The sequence below is a fragment of the Aptenodytes patagonicus genome, unplaced genomic scaffold, assembly GCF_965638725.1.
Source record: "Aptenodytes patagonicus unplaced genomic scaffold, bAptPat1.pri.cur scaffold_50, whole genome shotgun sequence".
Taxonomy (NCBI): Eukaryota; Metazoa; Chordata; class Aves; order Sphenisciformes; family Spheniscidae; genus Aptenodytes; species Aptenodytes patagonicus.
Window position 1 is genome coordinate 281,972 of NW_027472005.1, and position 19,800 is coordinate 301,771.

The window sequence follows — 19,800 nt, forward strand, 5'->3', positions numbered from 1 at the left end:
GGTAGGAGCCCTCACATCGTCTGCCTTCTGATCCCAGGGAGGCAGAGTTGGATGACGGGCAGTGTGGGAATGACCCACCAGGAACATCCCTATGGTCCAAACTTTTCCTCTTCAGAGCTTTGGTCTGGAAGAGGTAGTCCCTCACCCCAGGGCATGCTGGGAGAGGGGACCTCCAGCCCAGCCCTGGCACAGCAGAGGTTCCTCCAGGACCCCGAGGTGACAGCCTGGGCTTGGCCCCAGAGCAGGGAGCTGCTGGCCAAGGGTGGTGAGGAGCTTTCTAATGCTCGGGATTTGATGTCCTCCCTCCTGGCAGTAGAGGCCAGGAATGACACTGTCTGCTCGGCACGCTGGGGGTGCTCCCCGTCTGAAGGAAGGACACCACGAGACTGAGCTTGTTGTAGTAGCTTTAATCAAATACATCCATTCTTCCCCAGGAGAGATGCACCTCTGCCTGGTTCAGCAGGGCCAGCAGCACAGCACCCGCAGGGACCACACTGATGAGTGCTGTACCCTTGGAGATGTCAGGATCAGTATTGTCTGAGCTGCCAGGGAGCAGATGGAGGGTTCGCTGTCTTCCTCCACGGCCTGAAGGGCTGCGGCAAAAGGAAACAGAGCCGAGATGAACCCCCCCTCCATCTGCAGAGACCCTCAGGCATCCCCTCCAGACCATACCAGCCCCACCCGTCTCTTTCCCTGGCCAGGAGGAGTAGGTGGGACCAATGGATGAGCTGGAAGCTGCTGGCCAGGAATGCCTCAGATGCTCCCGAGATGCTCCTCTGCCCTGGAAGCGTTTCCCTGGTGCAGGGCAAGGCAAGGCAGCACCCTGCCCAGGCTCTGTCCCCTGCCCCACCAGCCCCGGCCATACTCACCGTGGCAGATCTCACTCAGCTTCTCCTTGCTTTGGTTCCCGGAGTGCCGCGCCGCAAGTCCTGAGCAGAGAGCTCTATCAGACCTCCCGCTCCCCAGCATGTCCCCAGCTGCCCCTCGCTGCCAGCACAGTGGTGGGGATGGGGGCCAGGCTGCCAGAAGAGGGACCCCGGGGGCTGTGGCTCACCGATGAACCTGATGGCCATCTCTTGCAAGGTGGCCTGAGCGTCCTTCAGGTATGGCATGCTCTGATGCAGGTAGTCTTCAACCCTCCTCCTGTCCTTCACCAGCTGGAGAGAGCACAAGGGCATGTGGCTGGAACGGACCCTCCCCAGTCTGCTGGACCAGTCCCTCCTCCCAACGACCCCCTTCCCACCCAGGCCATTCCCATCTCCCAGCCAGGAGCCCTATGTGGCTGAGATCCAGAGACACACGCAGGCAGAGGGGGGTCTAGGAGTCTTGAGACCTCTCTGTCCATCTGCCCAGGGCCCGGATGGGCTGGGGTCTCCTTCAACACCCTTGGGAGCCGGGAGGGGAGAAAGCCCTGGAGAAGAGCCCTTAGGGCCCCTGTACTCGAGGGCAGGGAAGGACGATGCAGCTCTGGGTTATGGGCCCTGGGGCTTGGGGGTTGTCCTCACCAAGCACTCTCCGATCCTCCACGTCTGCTGTGTCTGGATCAGGTGCTTGAGCTCTTCCCACTCCAGGATCTCCGCCACGGCAAGGAGGGCTTTCCTAGAGACCTGCAGAGCAACAGAGGATGGGAGATGGCACCGTGGCCTGGGGAAGGAGACCTGGTGTCCCTCTCCTCTTGGCCAGACTGCCAGCTGTTCCCAGCCACCACCTCAGGTATCTCATGCTGCTGGCCAGCAGAATAGAGATTCTCAAGAGCTGTGGGCCCATGGCTGTAGGCAGTGAGGACCACAGTCTCAGAGGCACCGGGGCAGGACAGAGTCAGCAGCACCTCCCATGGCATCCCCAATGGGACTCTTGGCTCCTCAGCCAGGGCTGCCCCAGTTCCAGGTGGGCAGTGCTCTGAGCCCTGGGGTGATCCTGCCCTTAGGGAGCTGGGACATGTCCTGGCCTAAACATCTGGGGTACTCTTAGGCACAACCCTGGGGAGGCAGGGGTTGGGGCTCAAAGGCCTGGTCTCCAACACCTGCAGGGAAATCTGGGAAGCCCTTAGGGTGTGTTCAGACCTCAGTGGCCACGGGCTGCTGCTGCCAAGACCTGCTGGACCAGGTAGGGCAGCTCTGGGAAACGTCCATGCCAGCTGCCAGCAGCCCTTGCCCATGACACCTAGGCCACCCCCGTGGTGTCATCACGCCCTTCCCCATATCACTGGCCAGCTTTGAAATCTGCACCTTGGCCACGCTCTGGGTCTGGTCACTCATGTGGAAGAAGAGCGGGACCAGCACCCTCCACACTTTATTCTTCATCCTCTTCTTGTGGCAGCACACCACAGCCTTCATCAGGTCTTTGAAGAGGTGGATGGCGAGCTCTCGCAGCTGGCTGCACTCCTGGTAGGGAGGAGGACAGGATAAGCAAGGGTGTTAGCATGGCCGATGGGAGGGGAGATGCTCTGGGGTCAGATCCTGCACACAGCTGCATGGCCACACAGCTGGGGAAGCCCTTGGGGCTTGGAGAGCAGCTCTTGGCCTGCAGATGCTTTGCACGGGGGCCAGGCTGGGCTCCAGTACAGGGGTCTCAAGTCGCCTGGAGGCATCAAGCTGTTGGGGAGAAGCTGTGGTGGGCTGAAGAGCCCAGAAGACATCCCTCGAGGGATTAAGGAGGGGAGAATGTCCTGACCAGAGGGCTGGGCTGAAGGGCAGCTGTCATGGACGAGCATCCATCTGCAGGGCCTAGGCTCCTGCAGCAGCCTTACATCATCAAAGAGCGGCAGGAGCTTCTCTGAGAGTTGGAGAGCGATGCAGCTGGCCTTCTTCCTCTTCATATGACCCACCACGTTTCGGAAGACCAGCAGGGCCTTCATCCTGATGTCTTTGTTGGCATCCTGCAGGATCTCCACAACATCAGGCAGCAGGACCTGAATTTTTCTTGCCTACATGAAGCACAGTATTTCATCTTTGAGAAGCGGTCAAAGACCACCCTGGCAAACATGCTCTGGTCACTGAGCACCAGCCTCCCCTCCAGCTCCTGGCCCAGGAATCGCTGTAGCACCCTCCTGGCTGGTGGTGGCCATGGTATGCGGGAGAGCAGGGGTAGGGCAGGGGGGGCAGGAAAGCAAAGACTTCCTGTCCCCTGCTTAGCCACCCCCTTTTCTGACCAGCCCAAAGGGGCAGATGGGTTGGTAACCCTCCAGGCCTGGAAAGCTACCCCAGGCACCCACCAGCCCCGTCCATGGCAGGGAGGGTGTTGGGAGCCGTCATCCCAGCTCCTGACTGCCAGCCAAGGCCAAGCCACTGCATTGGCCAACGTGGCTCAACTCAACTCCTTGCTCACCGTCTCAGGTCTCTCCGAGGCAGTGATGAGACCCATGAGCACCAGCGAGTGAAACCCTGGATTTGGACACTTCAGGTACTCCTGGAGGAGTGTCAGGGAGTAAAAACTCGGCTGTTGAGCATTGGTGCAGTCTGTCACCTGAAATAAAGATAGCGGTGAGAGATGGGCAGAGCCTGCGGGGCTCCTGCTTCCCACTGGCAGCTCAGGGCAAGGGCACTGGGGCCAGGCAGCCCGTCCTGGGGGCAGCCCTGACCATGGAGGACTGCACAGTGTCTTTGCCGGCTCCTCCTGTCCTCTGACCATTGGCAGCCTCTTGCTCTCACGCCTCCGAGGAGTGACTGGAGAGCAAGAGCTGGCACAAAGGAGGCAGGACACATGGGTGGTGATGAGTGTCTCCTGTCCCCGGCCATGCACATCCCCGAGGGTGAGCAAGCCCAGGTCTGGTCACTTACCGCCTCCTGAATGTTGCAGGCATGCAACACGGCAGCGCTTATCAGCTTGCAGTGCCGCCGTTTCCGCGACTTAACAATCTTCATCAGCTCAGTCGAGAACTCAGTGGGTATCTTGTTCTGGAAAAACATCAGCTCCCACATGGCCAGGGCGGCGCTGCCAAGCACAGAGCATTTCGTCAGCGTGGCTGCCTCGGCCACGGCACTGTGCCCAGGCTAGCCTGACCACTCCCGGGCTGTCTTGCAGCCCAGGCCCTGCCCACCCCGCTCGTGTGGGGGCAAGCAGGAGAGAGCTGAGGTGGTGTTCCCTGTGAGGCAGGGAAGAGCATAGTGGCTCTGGGCTCTGGCTTGGCCGGCTTTGGCTGCTGCAGGCCTGGATGACCCACCAGGGCTGGAAAGTGTGGTGGGATGGAGGGCCCTGCTCCTCAGGGATGTCCTGCAGTTTTCCGTGGGTCTGGCAGCCAGAGAGTCTCTGAGCCCCTCTCCCCACAGGGAACAAGTCCTTGGGGCTGTCGCGGCTGATACCTGTCACACAGTGGAACGTGGATCAACATGCTGAAGACCAGTTCCCTGGGGTACTCGCAGGCCAGCAGGATAAGTAGGGCATCCAGGCTCTCCCAGGCTGACACTGTGCTGGTGTACTCCAGGCTTTCATGGATGCACCCCACGATGCTTGGCACCTGGAGGGGACACAGGTGAGGATGGTGCTGCCACTGGAGTGCAGCCATTTCCTCAGCTGCCACCACTGAAACTTCCCATCCCTCTCTGGTGGCTTAAAATGGCTTTAGGTGCCTGATGCAAGGCAAGGCAGGGCAGGGCAAAGGCAGGGACAGGCAAGGCAAAGGCAGGGCAAGGCCCAAGGCTTGAGCCAGGCAATCCAGCCAGAGCCTGCTTACATCTGTCAGCCAGAAGTCAGGTTCTCCCATGGTCATGTTCAGCACGCTGCTGGCCACCTGCTTGTCATAGATGCTGGAGTCTCTCAGGGCTTCAATGGCTGTGAGGACGATGTCTGTCTTCTCAGAAGGCCAGAGGTAATTTTTGCATGCCTATGGGAGGAAGGAAGGAAGGGAGGGAGGGAAGACACGTCACATGACTGCCCTCATGGTGCTGCTTGGCCCTATAGAGAACCAGAGCTTGCTGGTGGCCAGGAGGGCTGGAGCTGCTGCTGGGACACTGGAGTGCGGCCCTCGGATAGTCCCTGCTCGGGGACAGCAGGAACCCTCTCGCCAGGGACAGTGAGGCCATGCCAGCCCCGCTGATTCTGGGTCCCTTTGCTCAGACAAGTCTCCTGCTGAATGTGTCTCAGCAAGGGAGGAACTCATTACCATGGTCAGGGTGCTCGCTTTGTAGAGCAAAGAACACGAGGAGGTGCTCTCAGCTTCCCATTCCCTTTGGACCTGTTGATGCTCTGGATTGTCCTCTGACAGCGTCCTACCTAAAAGGGGAGGGAGAAACACAGAGCAGTTGGTAGGAGGTAGCATCTTTGCCAACAAGCTTACCAAACGCTGAAAAGAGCTTTAGGTTATGAATGGCTGAGGAGGGGGGTTACAACCCACAGGCAGGGGAGGAGGTGGTGGGCAGGAGTGTAAAGCAAAGGGAACAAGAGGGACCTCAGGAATGATGGAGACGGATGAGAGGCACCTGCCTCAAGTGTAAGTATGCAAATGCTCAGGGCCTGGGAAAGTGGAAGGAGAGCATGGGGGACAATCAACAGTCTGGGAGAGAGCATGTGGGTCAGGAGCAGCAGAGAGGCGGTGCTGGTGGCATGGTGGTGGCAGCGTGTTACAGCCTCCCCTGTGGGGGGGAGGAAGTGGATGAAGTCTTCCTGAAAGCACTCGGGGAGGTCTCTCTGTCACGTGCCCTGATTGCAAGATGGCAGGATGCAAGTGGTCAAGGAGATTTCTGGAGGGCATCAGGGACAGCTTCTTGCTACAGGCATTGGAGGGACTAGCCGGGGTGATGCCCAGCCTGATCTGTTGTTCAAGGAAAGGGAAGAATTGGTTTCAGGACGTGGTAATCAATGGTAGCTGTGGCTGTGGGGACCACGGAACAGTGGGGCTCAAGATCCTGAAAGGAACGAGGAAGGAGAGCAGCAGAGAGTGGATCCTGAACTTCAGGTAAGCACTCCGCCTCTGCAGGAAAATGATAGCTGGGATCCTATAGGAAGCAGCTGCAAAGGGCCAGGGAGGTCAGGGAAGCTGGCAGACTTTCACAGAGAGCCTCCAGCAAGCACAAGAATGGTCCATCACAATGCTCAGGAAAATGAGCAGACATATGAGCAGATGTCTGTGTGTGGAGGGACGCAGCCCACGACACAGCTCCTCTTACTTTCTCGCTGACAGATGAACCTGTAGATGGAATAAAGAGCATCCGAAGCCACGTGGCTGCTCTCTTCTTCCTTGCAAGAGCTGAGAAGGATGAGACATCCCAGCAGCTGTCCCAGGATGGGGATCTGGATCTCTCTGTAGCAGCCACAGCTGAACTCATCTTGCCAGGCCTGGGGGAGGGAAGCAGAACAGCAGAAGGGCTGAGGCAAGGCAGGTGGGGCTGAAGCCCTGAACCCAAGTGGGCCCAGGGCTGGATCTCAGGTGAGTCAGAGCTTTGCAGGGCCCTGCTGGGTGCAGCTCTGGCTCCTGGCAGAGAGGGGACTGGGGAGAGGAGCTCATAGGACCAAGACCCTCGCTTCAGGGCAGAGCCTTGCTGAGTGCCCCAGTGCCTGGCAGGAACCCTGAGCTGCAGGCTGTTCCGGTGCACAGGAAAGGGGACATGTCCTGGCTGGAGGCTGCCTGGCTCCTTACCTCCAGTGAGGAACATCTGGCCAAGAAATGGCTCAGCTTCTGAATCCTCCTCAAGGCCCTTGCGTGCACAGCTGCACTTTTGGAGTTGGTGAAAATCAGCAGCATCTGGGAGGAGAGGAGAGGAGAGAAGCTGCCGATCTGCCCTGTGAGCTGGACACCCACTCCAGCAGAAGCAGCACTGCTGAACTCCTGGCTAGACTCACACAGTCCAGGCTCAGAGGTATGGCCCCCTGGGAAGCCAGGAGAAGAGAGCTTCAGAGCTGGGCTCCCCGTGCGGGACGGGCAGGTCCCAGTGGGTCTCTGCCCCATTTGGGTCTGGGGAGGAAAGCAGGGGAGACTGGGAAGTGGGGGGACAGCAGCACCAGCTGCCACCGCTGTGGTACCAAAGGAGAGGGGCCAAATTCCTCCTATTACTTGGGAAAGTCTGCGGAGGGGAAAGGGACTTTGACTGCAGCCAGGGGACACCGGGCTCCAGAAGAGCACAGTGGGCAGCCCTCAGCTCCCCCAAGGGAGGTGGGCACCCTGCGTGGCACTGCAGGTGTGATGGACACCCGCATCACCTCCAAGGTGATGAACAGCCCCTGCCAACCCTGCTCTTTGCAAATGCCAGACCTTCAAGATAGTCTGCAGCTCCTCGCTGAGGCCAGAGGCAGGAGAGCTGAACACCAACACGCGTAGCATGCTGTCCATGGCATCCAGGGTCTGCAAGGAGGACGAAGGGTGGTGGCATCTTTCGGCAGGCCCTCTCATCCCCAGGAGATGGATCTGGACTCCCAGCACCAAGGAGGACACCTGTGCTGCCTCGCGGTGCCTGGGGAAGGCCTCGGGGCAGACAAGCCTGGATGTGGCCAGGCCCATGGGAAGGGGACGAAGGGATGAAGGTGGGAAAGCAAAACCAAGACCCTGACCTGCCTTGGATCTCCAGTCATCTCCTGGCATGGGGCAGCCAGGGAGCAGCCCAGAGGGACTGGGGGCTCACCCAGCACTTACCTGGAAGTAGAGAGAAGCATCCAGGCCCTGCATGTCCTCTTCTGGAGGAAGCAAGAAGACACTGGTGAAGCAGGCATGTATGAGGCTTTTCTTTTGGCCCTCCAGCACTGTCTCCACTGAGCTGCAAAAAGAGAGAGAGGGGTCTGTCGGACACTGGTGCTGGGAGCGTGCCTCGAGGCCTCGGACAGGTGGACATGGACCTCTGGGGCAGGGGTGCCCAGGAGGGATGGGCAGGTACCTCAAGGCAGCGATGGCATCCATGGCAAGCTGCCGCACTGCCGTGTGCAGGTGGTCCCTGGGCTCCTCTTCCAGCAGTGCCTGCAGAGCACAATCGGGATAAAGGACCTGGCAGCCACCAGCACCCAGTGCCAGCAGACCCAGTGTGGTCCCTGCCGCCCTGGGTGCTGGGGGTCTTTGCTGGCAGGCCTTCTCAGCAGCACTTGAGTCCCCTTGGGGTGTCCACGTATGTTTGCTCCTGTCCAAATGCTGTCCTTGCCATGTGCCAGTGACCGGGGACCCTGCCCCCTTCCCCAGACCCTCCGGGTGTCCCCTCACCTTGATGCTCTTGGCCAGCTCAAATCTGTGGCAGAAGACATCCAGGCCCTGCAACAAGCCCTTGTGCCTGGCAGCTCTGCAGAGGATGCAGATGCACTCGAGGAACCGCATCTTCTCGGTCTCTTCCTGGCAGCCAGGGGACAGAGAGACAAAGGGGGAGTGTGAGAGGGCGAGACATGGCCAGCGGGACCAGAGTACTGGGGGTGCAAAGCCATGCGGGAGAGCAGCTCTGCCCAGCCAGCAGCGCCCCTAGCAGCAGGCAGCATAGCCAGTGGGTCCCATCAGGAGACGCTGGCACAGCAGCAATAGAAATAGCCACGGTTACCTTTTCTGAGCTCTCGAAAAAAGCCTGGATGAAGTCCACCGTTTCCTGTTCCGCTTCATACACAGCTAGCCAGCTGGCATCTAGCAGCAGAGGAGGGCAGGGAGGGCTGTAGAGCGGAGCTGCAGGCAGGAGTGGGCAGAGGAAGGAGCTCTGCCCTTCGTTCCCATGCCCACTCCCCAGGAGCAGTCTCCCTGGGGGTCTCAGGGCTGGAGGATGCGATGCTGGAGCCCCCCACTCACCTGCCTGCACCGGCTGGACCACACACACCTCACAGGGCTCTGGTGGAGACCTGCTCTCCTGGGGAGCCCCCACCTCCTCCCAGGTCACCCTGGGGTGGCTAAGGGGTCTCCTCTCTGCCATCCTGAGGGATGTAAGGCGGCAGTAGGGATGGGGAAGGGGGAAGCCTTGGGGAAACGCCTTGGGTCTGCCGGGAAAAGACGCGGGGTGCGCTTGGGGGGTCTCCTCGCCAGCTCTGCGCTCCTGCCCTGTCCTGTCACTGTCCTGCTGGACACTGCAGGGTGGGGCCACGCTGGCTATATGCAGTGCTGGGGGGTCAAATAGCAGGGGGTCACAAAGGGACCAACTGTGACCCGCCGCCCAGGCGGGGAGGGGCAGGATGGCCCCTGGGGAGCTGGGCCCTCTCGGGGCACCCCAAGGCAACCATTCACCCTCATGTCCCCTCGGGATCTCCCTGTTGCTCTGCAGTGTATCCCGGAGCCCCGACGTTAAAAGTCTGGGATTTACTCAAGCTTCACAGAAACCATGATTTTATCACTTCATCTCTTCTTCTCATCTTCTCACCAGGAAGAGCTCGTGCAGGAAAGAGGAAAAATAAAATGAAACAACTTCCCCTGAGTTTACCCTTTTTAGGATTTGGGAACCTCCCAGAAATGGAGATTCCCCTCTTATGGTTTGTTTTCTCAGTCTGGTTTGTGGCCATGATGGAGAACTCCCTCATTGTTGCGCTGGTGGTGGCTGACCACCATCTCCAGCCCTCCGTGGACACCTTCTGGGCCGCCTTTCCTGCCTGACCGCCTGCTCCCCTTGTCAGCTTCCATGAACAGGGAGAAGCCCATTTCTGCAGGAGTTTTATAATTTGAGGTTTTTGGCCAGTTGGCAATGTTGTCTCCAGGCAGGGGTTGGAGATGTGGTTGGTGTTTAGCAATATGGAAACTTCTCTGCTGCAGCACAGTAGGAAATATCACTTTCAGCTTTAAGCTCAGAGCTGGGCATGAAAAAAATGTGAAGCCAGTGTCCTGAGTGTTTCTATCTCACCTCAGTTCTTGTGGCGCTAATGAAATTTCCCAAGTGTTTCATCATCTCATGCTAATCATTAATGATAACTGCGATGACAGTATGCCGGCCAGGTGGACAAGTTCTCCACAGATGCTCTCTTCACGTTTCTACAGTTTCCAGCAGTTTACAGTTACATCCTTTCCTCAATCTATCTCAGCACCAGGAAGCAAAAAGGTATCCTCTCATCGGATCGCTGTCAGTATTCCCTGGTTTTACATCAAGCTGGCTGTTCAGATCACAGGTCACACTCTGTTTGTTCTCTGGTTCTCCTTGTTCCGTTTCTTTTTCTTCTGAACATCCTTGCCAAGATCTACAGAGAAACCTGAGCATGACATCAGTTGGCTGCAGTCATGCAGAAGGACGCCTGTGGTTGCAAACACGTTCCTCTCTCTCCCTGGCTTTCAGGATGCCAGATCTGCTCCGGATCCATCTTGTTCTTTACTCTTGAAACTTTATTTTTATTATTATTTTTTTAATATTACTTAAGAAGACCTATTTCTATCTATCCTAGCAGAGATAATGAGAGGGATGACTCATGGGCTGTGGGGGTGAAAAGCGGCACGGACTCCGGCAGACACGGCAACCAAAGACCTTTATTGCTTTTTGTTAGCATCTTTTATAGCAAGCAGAAGTGTACACGCGCTACCTGCAGCTTGCAGATAGGTTCTTGTGTTCACGCGCATCTATGCTCTAGCAGATTGGCCTGTTCTTCCTGATCATGCGAAATGCCTTCATGGTCTTTATCTTGTTTTTCTCCTTCCAGCTGCACATTCCTTTCTCCGTTGTTTTCTGCTTAAGTGCCTTGTCATGCCAGGTGGTGCAGTGTTTGCTCATTAAAATCAAACTCAGGAATGTCCGTTAGTGAGATTCCCATCCCCACATCGGGCATGACTCATTGGACAAGCATTGCCTTATATGGTATGTCCTGGCCCCCATTCACACCACCAAGGGTGCGTTAACAGCACAGGGGGTGATGCTGTTTGTCCTCCCCAACCTCTGGGATGGTTGGGCCCCTTCTGAAATCTGATTTGCTTGACGTCAATTCTCTCTCTCTCTCTCTGCATGTAAGTAATCTCTTTTATCTGCTGCTAAATTGTTGCTAAATGGCTTCACTAATGATCAGTTTATAGTAACCTGCAGTGGTACAGACCTACAAGGTTGTTGCTGTTATTCACCGTTTCTGTATGATTGATGACTGTTATTATTGATTGCTGCCACTGCCTTTGATTGACACTGTATTATTGATTGCTGTTAGTAATTTGTATTGCGTTGCTAGGAGTGATTTTGTAGTATCCTGGCTAGTGGTTACAGACAGCGCTGCACTGGTCGGATGCTCCTGTGGGTGTAGCAGCGACAGTAAGGTGCCCTTGTTGATGGCACAGCCGTGCAACTCACAATTTGACATCACGGTGTATCTGTCAGACGTATGTTTGTTCCCCTGGGAATTGGGTTTTCCTGGAAAAAAGGGGTGGCGGAGCTGTAGGAGAGCGGGCGCTCGGAGCTTCAAACTTTGGAGATGAAGCTCAGACTCGTCGCGTGGCCGAGCGGGACCGTAGCGCTCGTCCTGCCTCTGGTCACACCCAGGTGCTCCGGTTGTTTTGCCTGGGAATTCAAATTCCTGGGTTTCTGTTCTTTTAATTTTTACTGCTTATTATTTACCTGAAAATATTTAGAATAAAAACTTGAAAAACAGTTACTGGCATAGTCTTTGGGAGTAAATAATGTGTCTCATCTACTCTAGCTACTATTGAAACTTTACAGATGGTAATTACTCCCAATTTGTACTATAAAATTACAAATAGCAGAATATAGAGTACTAATCGGGAGAAATATCTGTAGGGAAACAACTCTAGTTAATATTAACAAATAAAAAAATAAAAAACTAATTAAAAATTTAAAATAAAACATCATGAGCACTAGTTAATGCCACTTAGTAAAGTAATGATTAAAATGTTAGAGTGTAGATAACTAAAAGAAATATTATTTATGAGGAACGACACAATTTAATTGGAGCGATTACCTAACGAACCAGGCAGTAATTATTCCCAATTTGTATTGTAATATCAAAGAAAAATACATTCAGAAACCCATTTTAAGTGACAAAGATAGAAAATGAATTGGGAGTCATTAATAGCTAAATTTGAACATAGACATTATTAAATAAATTGCTGGCATTAATGACTCCCAGTTGGAAACAAAGTAATGGACTTTTAGCATATAAAACGGAAGTAGAATTGGAAAAGGAATCGGGAGTCTTTAATGCTTAAATTACAACATACCTTTGAGTAGGTTCAGAGGCAATGATGACTCCGGCTTAGAAATAGTAATTAAAAAAATTACTAAATAGTAATTGAAAAATAGAAATTGAAGCTTTAGATTTTTACGTAAAGAGAAATAAAAATGAGTTACTATATAATGGCTACATTTAAAGGCAGAGATTAAAAACAATTCACTGGCGGTCATGGAAGACTATATATTTACTACTATGAATATAATTAATTATTATTAAGTACCAATTAGAGCTATAATAAAAGTAAAAATAGTGCAAATTAGGTTTGATTAATAAAAAGTTAAGTTAAATCTTAAAACCATATTTTAGATCACTAATTGGTCATCATTAGTGCCTGTTATTTATTTAATAACAGCAATGCTTCATTTATGCATTAATGATGCCCAAAACAGTATTATCATAATAAAAACTTCAAATTATGTAGTGGAAATAGAATACAAATTGGGAGCAGTTTATTATAATTACATCTTATCGTAATTATGGTAATTAAAGTGCTCCTAACGAGGCTTCAAATTGATAACCTGAGATGTAATTAAACCTTCCTCTTGTGTCAGTCTCTTTGTTTTTCGCCCTTTGTCTCCTTTTCATTTTTCCTGAGGCAGTATTAAATGAAATTCTCCTGGGGTGCAATTAATGCATTTGTTGTATTTTATATGATTACTTAAATAGGTAATATTATATTATTCACACGGCCTAATTAAATAATTCAGTCAGGCCTCTGACAGTCGTGCTCTATGAGCCAGCAATCCTCCCAGAAGTGCTTCTCAGTCCTCCAGATTCAAAGAATCAAAGAATATCTCGAGTTGGAAGGGACCCATAAGGATCATCAAGTCCAACTCCCTGCTCCTCACAAGACTACCTAACACTAAACCAGCTGACTAAGAGCGTCCTCCAGACACTCCTTGAACTCTGACAGGCTTGGTGCTGTGACCACTTCCCTGGGGAGCCTGTTCCAGTGGCCGACCAGCCTCTCAGTGAGGCACCTTTTCCTAACGTCCATTCTGAACTTCCCCTGATGCAGCTTCATTCCATTTCCTCGTGTCCTATCGCTGGTCACCAGAGAGAGGAGATCAGTACCTCCCCCTCTGCTGCCCCCCTTGAGGAAGTTGTAGACTGTGATGAGGTCACCCTCAGCCTTCTCTTCTCCAAGCTGAACAAACCAAGTGACCTCAGCCGCTCCTTGTAAGTCTTGTCCTCGGGACTCTTCACCATCTTGGTCGCCCTCCTCTGGACACACTCTAATAGTCTGGTGTCCTTATTCTATTGAGGCATCCAAAACTGCACACAGTACTTGAGGTGGGGCTGCACCAGTGCAGTGTAGAGCGGAACAATCACTTCCCTCGACCAGCTCGCTATGCTGTGCTTGATGCACCCCAGGACACAGTTGGCCCTCTGGGCTGCCAGGGCACACTGTTGACTCATGTTCAACTGGCCATCAACCCAAACCCCCAGAACTCTTTCCGCGGGGCTGCTCCCCAGCCTCTCCTCCCGCAGTTTGTACGTATAACCAGGATTACCCCGTCCCAGGTGCAGACATGTGTACTCGTCTACTCATGTACATGTGACATCAGAAACACCTGCACAGGCCACCTGCATGCTTGTGCCCTAACAGCTACAGAGCCACCAGTGACATCACAAGCACCAGGACAAGCCAGGGGCCGGTTCCTAACCTATCACCTACTCAGGCACATGTGACATCACAAGCACCTACACAAGCCAGGTGCATGTTCCTGCTCAATCCTGCCTGCTCATCCACCTATGACATCACTAGCAGCTGCACAAGCAAAGGGCCTGCTCCTCTGCTAAAACCTTCTCAGGCACTTATGACCTCAAAAGCACCTTTACAAGCCAGCTGCATGCTCCTGCCCTAATAGCTGCAGAGCCACCATTGACTTCACAAGCACCTGCACAAGCCAGGTGTTCATTCATACCCAAAAAGCTACTTAGATACCAGTGACATCAGAAGCAGCTGTACAAGCAGGGGCCTGCTCCTGCCCTACCACCTACTCAGCCACCGATGACATCAGATGCACCTGCACAAGCCAGGAGCTTTCTCCTGCCCTATCAACTACTCAGGCACTTGCAACACAATAGGCAGCTGAACATAGATGGTTCCTACTCCAGCCCTATAACCTACTCAGGCACATGTGACATCACAAACACCTGCACAGGCCAGCTGCATGCTCCTGCCTTAACAGCTACTCAGCTGCAGGTGACATCACAAGCAGCTAAACAAGCCAGGGGCCTCCTCCTGCCCTATCTCCTACTTGGGATCATGTGAGATCACAAGCACCTGCACAAGCCAGGTTCCTGTTCTTGGCCTAACACCTACTCAGCCACCAGTGACCTCACAAGCAGCTGCACAGCAGAAGCATCCTCACTTCCAACACCCCGGCTTTGTCCCCTCCATCTCCATCTCTGTCTCCCATCTCCCCGTGCTCTCCTCTCTCCCAGGCACCTTTCCCACCCTCTCCACGACCTCCCAGTGCCTCTGCCTGCCTCTGTGTTTGTGTGGCAGATGTTACCTGGGAAGCATTGTCTCAGCTATACCACCTGCATCTCCTTCTCCCTCTGTTGTCATCGTTACTGCGCCAGCTGTCTGATGCACTTTTCAACCTCATGGGCCCTCTTGTCCTGCCTCCCTTCTGCTGGTAAATCCTGTTCCTGCAAGAGAAGTGTCAATCAGTCGGTGTCGCCTCTGTGGCATCTTACCTGCATCTTCCTGAGCTGGACAGCTGGTGGGAACTGTCACCATCAGCCCCGGATGTGCTTGAAGTCTTCTCCTTGCGCAGGTGTGGCTCTGGGTGTGCTTGGCCTCCTGTGAGCAATGGCTTCACCAGTAGGCTTGGATTTAGTGAATCCCCATGGACAAATGGATGTAGCAGGTGCTCCATCCAAGAACTTTGATGTGCTGACACTCTGGAGTGAATTTGGAGGTGTTTCCTCCTCCTGCTTCTCCTCCTTCTCCTCCTCCTCCTCTTCCCTCTTCTTCCTCCTCCTTTTCCTCCTCCTCCTGCTCTTCTTACTCCTCCTTTTCCCCCTAATCCTCCTTCTCTTCCTTCTTCTCCTCCTCCTCGGCTCTTCTTCCTCTGCCTCCTGTTCTTCTGCCTCCTTTTCTTCCTCCTCCTATTCTTCCTTTCCCTCCTTCTGTTCTCGTTTCTCCTCCTCCTTTCTTTCGCCTCCTTTTTTTCTTCCTCCTCACGCTTTTTTTTATTATCTTCCTCCTTATCCTGTTCTTCCTCCTCTTCTTCCACTTCATCTTTTTCTCTCTTCCTCATGTTCTTCCTCCCTCTATTCCTCCACCGTTCTTCCTGTTCTTCCTCCTTTTCCTTCTCTTCCTGTTCTTCCTCCTCCTCTTCCTCCTCTTCCCCATCTTCTCCTGTTTCTCTTCCCTTTGCTCCTCCTCCTGCTCTTCTTCCTCCTCCTGTTTCTCCTCCTGTTCATTCTCTTCCTCCATTTCTTCCTCCTCTAACTCCTGTTCTTCCTCCTCCTCCTCTTGTCCTTCCTTCTTTTCCTTTTTATGTTCCTCCTCGTACTCCTCCTCTTCCTGCTCTTCTTGTTCTTTCTCATGTTCTTCATCCTGTTCTTCCTACAGTTCTTCCTCCTCCTCCTGTTCTTTTCCTTTCTCCGTTTTGTCTTCATCCAGTTCTTCCTCCACCTCTTCCTCGTTCTCCTTCTCCTCCTCCTCCTCATACGCCTCTGCAGGTTTATCCTCTGCATGTTCATCCTCCTCCTGTTCTTCTTGTTCTTCACAGTCCTTCTCCTTCTACCCCTCCTCCTCCAACTCATAGAATCATAGAATAGTTTGGGTTGGAAGGGTCCTTTAAAGGTCATCTAGTCCAAGCCCCCTGCCGTGGGCAGGGACATCTTCAACTAAAGCAGGTTGCTCAGAGCCCCGTCCAACCTGACCTTGAATGTTTCCAGGGATGGGGCATCCACCACCTCTCTGGGCAACCTCTTCCAGTGTTTCACCACCCTCAGCGTAAAAAATTTCTTCCTTCTATCTAGTCTAAATCTACCCCCCTTTAGTTTAAAGCCATTCTCCCTTGTCCTGTCACAACAGGCCCTGCTAAAAAGTTTGCCGCCATCTTTTTTGTAAGCCCCCTTCAAGTACTGATAGGCTGCAAGAAGGTCTCCCCGAAGCCTTCTCTTCTCTAGGCTGAACAACCCCAACTCTCTCAGCCTTTCTTCATAGCAGAGGTGTTCCATCCCCCTGATGATTTTTGTGTCCCTCCTCTGGACCCGCTCCAACAGGTCCGTGTCTTTCTTATGCTGAGGGCTCCAGAGGTGGATGCAGTACTCCAGGTGGGGTCTCACCAGAGCAGAGTAGAGGGGCAGAATCTCGTCCCTTGACCTGCTGGCCACGCTTCTTTTGATGCCGCCCAGGATACGGTTGGCTTTCTGGGCTGCGAGCGCACATTGCTGGCTCATGTCCAGCTTTTCATCCACCAGTATCCCCAAGTCCTTCTCGGCAGGGCTGCTCTCAATCCCTTCATCCCCCAGCCTGTATTGATACTGGGGGTTGCCCTGACCCAGGTACAGGACCTTACACTTGGCCTTGTTAAATCTCATGAGGTTCACATGGGCACACTATCCTCCTCATATTTCCTTCTGTTTTTCTTCCTCCTATTCCTATTATTCTGTTTATCCTCCTGTTCTTTATCCTCACCCTCCTGTTCCTTCTGTTCCTTTTTCCACCTTCTCTTCTACTTCCTCCTCTTCCTTTTCCTTCCTTCCTTCTCCTTCTCCTCCTCCTCCTCCTCCTCCTCCTCCTCCTCCTCCTCTTCATCTTCTCCTACCTCATATTCCTCATTTTCTTTCTCCTCATCATCCTGTTTTTTTCTCCTTGCCAATTGCATGAGATTCAACAAGGCCAAGTGCCAGGTCCTGCATTTGGGTCATAACAACCGCATGCAACACTGTAGGCTTGGGGAAGAGTGGCTGGAAAGCTGCCTGGCGGAAAAGGACCTGGGGGTGTTGGTCGACAGCCGGCTGAACATGAGCCGGCAGTGTGCCCAGGTGGCCAAGAAGGCTGATAGCATCCTGGCTTGTGTCAGAAATAGTGTGGCCAGCAGGAGTAGGGAAGTGATCGTGCCCCTGTACTCGGCCCTGGTGAGGCCGCACCTCGAATACTGTGTTCAGTTTTGGGCACCTCACTACAAGAAAGACTTTGAAGTGCTGGAGAGTGTCCAAAGAAGGGCAATGAAGCTGGTGAAGGGTCTAGAGCACAAGGCTGATGAGGAGCGGCTGAGGCAACTGGGCTTGTTTAGCCTGGAGAAAAGGAGGCTCAGGGGAGACCTTATCGCTCTCTACAACCACCTGCAAGGAGGTTGTAGCGAGGGGGGTGTCGGTCTCTTCTCCCAAGTAACAAGCCATAGGACAAGAGGAAACGGCCTCAAGTTGCGCCAGGGGAGGTTTAGATTGGATGTTAGGAAAAATTTCTCCACCAAAAGGCTTGTCAAGCATTGGAACAAGCTGCCAGGGGAAGTGGTTGAGTCACCATCCCTAGAGGTATTTAAAAGACATGTAGACGTGACACTTAGGGACATGGTTTAGCGGTGGACTTGGCAATGCTAGGTTAACAGTTGGACTCGATGATCTTAAAGGTCTTTTCCAACCTGAACGATTCTATGATTCTATGATGCTAGGTTTGATGGCGTCAAAATAATAAAAAAATCACTTCTAGGGGAGTTGGAAGCCAGTTTTAATTTTAAACTCTTCTTTCACTGTAAGACATTCCAGAACAGCCACAAAATTACAAGCTCAGAGTTGAAACCAAGCATTGTGACTGACTTGGAATTTTTTGTCCTTTTTCATTCATCCACTGGTAGTTATAGGAGGGAAAAAGGGGATTTCTTTCAGAAGAGAACATGTCTTTTCCCCTGTCCTTCTTCTTCTTTGCCAGTGCTCTGAATGTTGGTGGTTTTACTGTTGGGGCATTTTGGTGCTGTGTCACTGTAGTAATAGCTCTGATGGAGACACTAGAGACCATAGGACAGGTAGAAGATGCCAGTGGAGATCATCAGGCTGGAGAAGCCAAAGGAAAAAGCAGGGGACTGGAGTTGCCTGGAGAGAGAGGGCCCAGTTTCCAAACTAGGTCAGCTCGTGTCCTCATCTCCCATGCAGGAGGTGAATCACACACATGGACTGCAAAGCAATGTGAGCCATAGAAAAAGGCTTGCTTAGCTCCGGATTGCCCAGGGACATTTAATTGGAATTCAGGCCTTGTCATGTCAGCGGGAAGGAAACATGCCCTGCAAGCCCACGCTGAGGCATGAGACCTTGCCTGGGACTAAGGGATATGTCAGGGGACGTAGATGAGACCCCCAGCCCCTGGAGTGGCGACTGGAGGATGGGTAGGTCAAAGGACCCTGATGGGAGCCCTGCAGGGCCTCGTCCATTGGACCAAGGGGCACCTTCCCTTGTCACACAGAGCATCCCACGGGCTGGAAAAGGGATGCTCTGGAGAGTTTCTGGCAAATATCTGGAGAAGAGCTGCTCCCCCCACCGGCTTCTCCCAGGGCCTTTCTCAGCTCCGGCACCCTTCCCAAGGACAGCCCCACCAGGTGGGTGCAGTCAGCATTGCAGGGAAGAACAGGCAACAGCCATAACAGTCAGCACTGCGGGAAAGCTGGGACCCCGGCGAGCCTCCCAGGCTCTCCAATCCCAGCCTAGCCCAGTGTGTGTGAGACAGTGGCCAGAAGAGTGGTTTTTTAATCTAGGCTACCTACTAACTAACAATCTATGTGAGAGTACAACCCGATCCGGTGTTACGCATAATATCAGCACTGTGAAGAGATGTGACGTTCAAATGGAAAATGAGACAGTTTGAAGATGTTTTAATAGCTTGCCGGAATAAAAAGGGGAAGCACCATATATAAAATAAAAAATACAATACAATAAAGTAAATGTCTGAACCTTCTGTGACAAGTTATGTCATATCAAAGTGCATGTCTGCTCGGTCAGGACGCTGAACCTCCACTGCACCCACATCCAACCCTGACCAAAAGGGGACAGAGAGAGACACAGAGTGACTTTGCAGAAACATTTGGCTCAGGGGGACGTGCAGGGCAACAGGCACCCCGACAAACCGATGACAAGTGCCCACAGGTCACCTGAAAGAGCAGGTTTGGCTTTCTGCCTGAAACATGTTTCAGGAATTGCTCTGAGGATTTTTTCTTCCACCTTCATCATCTCCACTGCCAGCTCTTCACAGTGACAGTCAAGCAAAGTGAATTCAACCTGCAAGGACTAGGAGCAGAGATGAGGCTAATTCCAGAGCAGGAGGGAGATTCCCACTCGAGCTGATGAGGTTGCCCAGTCCAGGAAGTCTAAGCTCACAGCTTAGACAGGTGTACTCTTCGCTGGGTCAAAAACTGGCTGGACGGCCGGGCCCAGAGAGTTGTGGTGAATGGAGTTACATCCAGTTGGCGGCCGGTCACGAGCGGTGTTCCCCAGGGCTCAGTACTAGGGCCGGTCTTGTTCAATATCTTTATCAATGATCTGGATGAGGGGATTGAGTGCACCCTCAGTAAGTTTGCAGACGACACCAAGTTGGGCGGGAGTGTTGATCTGCTCGAGGGTAGGAAGGCTCTGCAGACGGACCTGGACCGGCTGGATCGATGGGCCCAGGCCAACTGTATGAGGTTCAACAAGGCCAAGTGCCGGGTCCTGCACTTCGGCCACAACAGCCCCATGCAGCGCTACAGGCTTGGGGAAGAGTGGCTGGAAAGCTGCCTGGCAGAAAAGGACCTGGGGGTGCTGGCTGAC